Source organism: Daucus carota, chromosome 5 (assembly GCF_001625215.2).
Source record: "Daucus carota subsp. sativus chromosome 5, DH1 v3.0, whole genome shotgun sequence".
NCBI classification, from domain to species: Eukaryota; Viridiplantae; Streptophyta; class Magnoliopsida; order Apiales; family Apiaceae; genus Daucus; species Daucus carota.
Window position 1 is genome coordinate 15130541 of NC_030385.2, and position 2891 is coordinate 15133431.

At 38.1% G+C, this 2891-nt stretch overlaps 1 long non-coding RNA gene across 1 annotated transcript; it reads left to right on the forward strand.

The window, feature by feature from the left end:
* Positions 1–243: 243 nt before the first annotated feature.
* On the forward strand, positions 244–1855 carry LOC135152999 (uncharacterized). The gene is made up of 3 exons (XR_010292422.1): positions 244–586; positions 871–1026; positions 1134–1855. It is a non-coding gene; the product is annotated as an uncharacterized LOC135152999 (long non-coding RNA).
* Positions 1856–2891: the final 1036 nt, after the last annotated feature.

Here is a 2891-nt window from a genome sequence, read left to right on the forward strand (position 1 = left end):
AAATTAATTTTTTAATTTATGTTTTTAATTATTTTTTTGATATTTATAACTTACAAGATGAGGAAATTATTAATATAATAACTATAAATTACATTTAGAAGTGAGATATACAGTTTTATAAAACAAATTTTAAAAAATAAAAATAAATAATGCAGAAATTTTTTTATATCAAGCTTATTCTTGGAGGTTATGTCTCCATATCTCTATTCTCTCTATAGTTCGTTTATTCTCTTAATTTTCCAATCCTTTTACAAGTATTCTTTCCTTCTATTTATAGGTTCTTCGCCCGGACTTTGTCTTGGGCTTTTCTCTTCATGAGCTGAGGCCCAACATTTAGTCCTCGCCTCGTTTAAGCTGATATTTAGATGGGCCTAAGTTTTTGGACGAAACTGGAACTCGTTTTTTATTTTATTTGGTCTGAGTGTTCCCTCTTTTTATCAAATAGTTTTTTACCGTTGAGCTTTCATGGGAATCGGCACCTGTTTGGTATTGCTTGTGGCGATCAACCTTCTACAGCTTTGAAATTCTCAAGCACTCCTCCATTTCTTGATATGCTTCATCAGAGATGCCAGTTGCAATTTTCTAGGTACTTTTTACCTCCTTTTCCCGTCTTTTGTATTTTCAATGGCTTATTCAAAAACTCGTCACTCTTCATCTTTCCGAACCAAATTCGAGATCGTTGGTGGTATAATGTTTGACGATCTCACACCTTTGTCTCATACATTGGTCCCCAATTCCTCTTCTCATAACCTTGAGTCGTCAGACGACAATTTGCAATCTTGGAGTCTGTGGACCCGTTTATTTTAGATATGACGAAGAGAACTCCAGTAAAAACTAAACATTTAACTCTTTTTTCTTTTATGTCGAAAGAACTGAGGAAGTTGTTCCGGTCGAAGCCTTCTTTCAATCATCAGAGTAGCATCGGTGCTGATTCTCCTGAGTTGGCTGACTTGGAAGAGTATTGTGAGTTGGGTAAGGTTTATACCCATCATCTTCCTTGCGGGGACGATCGGCTTGTTGAACTAGGTTTGTTTCACTTTCTGATCAAGTTTCCTTTATAGTTGGTTTTAAACCTGTTTGCTACTTTTATTGGTAGCTATTTTGTATTGAACTGTGAAATTTCATTTTTGTAGTTTACGATGGAGTTTGACCGATTGGTGGTCTTGGGCGTGCGAGGCAACTTGGAGGCTGAGCTCGTTCGTGTTCGAGCCAATGTGTTAGAGGCGCAGAATCATAAGGTCGATGCTGAAAAGCGGATTGTCTCGCTTGCCCAAAAAACCGTGATGCTGACAAGGAAGCCTTGAATTCCTTGGTGACTTCGTACCAGAATATCGAGTCTAAGCTTTTCGCAGAGATGAAACAGATGTGGATTGATTGAGGTTCCGTGGTTGTTGAGCTTGGGAGGAATAAGATCTAGTTGGAGAAAAAGCTTGTAGATGCTTAAAGTGCGTTGTCGAAGAGCAACAAGAAGGCCTTTGGCGCGCTCGTGAACGGTGACAATCTTTGTTGGGAACGCGCTGTTCGGGCTGGCTATGACATGGAGCCCCATACTTTTGTCCATCATTTTGAAGAGGTGGCCCGTGCTCGCGATGGAGGTGCAAATCTGATGGCCGGGAAGGATCCGTTACTTGATGGTTGATGATTGTTTGCTACTTTTCTCCAAGTATTTGGGGTATGCCCCGGATGAATGATGTAAAATTTTTACTTTCGGTCTCTGAACTTGGTAATAGCTGTTGGTTCTTGACTTTTGTATCGTGTCCAGAGGCACGCTTATGTTGCTATTCCCTGCAGGAAAATTTGGTAATGTAGTCTAACTGTGCCTGTGCACCTTTGTTTCTGAAGAACTGTGTTATAAATATCGCCTGCACTAATTTAAGATGTGTTTGTGAATTTGTGGTTTCCGTATCAATTGTGCTAAATGCGTGTGTAAGTGTGTAGGTGTTTTAAATACTTGTGTGCCCATATAACTGATGCGCTAAAAAAATAACTAGAAGAAATTATACTTGAAAATCAGGGAAATGTATATGACTTACTTGAGATTGATGTGATTTCGTGGTTATGGGCTTCCTAAGTTGTGAATGCTACATGTATGGCGGAAGAGTTTTTAGAAGAACGGGTTAAATGGCGTTTTAATCACTCAACTGACCAGAAACTTGCAATTGGATCATCCAACTCAAAAAACTTTCAGTCACATCATTGTACTCTTACAAGTTTTCATTCAGGTCACTGGCTGCTATATTCCGTTAAAAATCTGACCGAAAGCTGACTAAGCTTTGGTGACTTGGCTTGAATAATACACCGTGGCATGCACAGTTAGCTGAAGTGGCATTTTGGTCACTCAACTATCTCAAAACTTGGAATTTGGTCATCAAACTGGAAAAACTTTCATTCAGGTCACTGGCGATTACATTCGTTGAAAAATAAATAGAAACCGGCCAAATATATCTCCTACAATAACAAGGGTGACAAGGCTGTCGCGTGCCTATCAAATAATAAAATATCTAACAAACCTCCTAACTATGTAGTAGGGTAAGTCAGAGTCGTTCCCACAGAGACAAACGTATCAAACACTAGTTATCCTCGATTCAATCCAACTAACAAGTAACACAATAAAAGATGCAGATATAATTAAACTAATACGAATAAAATCTAGAAAACAATTAACTAAAAATATGCAGAATCAAGTATCCCCACTAGCATGAATCAATGTAATTATGATTTTCTCCCCCAATTAATCAGATATATCACCCAAGAGGAAAGATGCGCCCTATAAAATACCAATAACCTCTTCCGAGTATAAATGGCTTCTCTAAAATACAATCAAGCCTATTTCCATGGTATCATGCAATTTAGAGACATTAAACACAACATCCTAACTTCCAAACAACTAT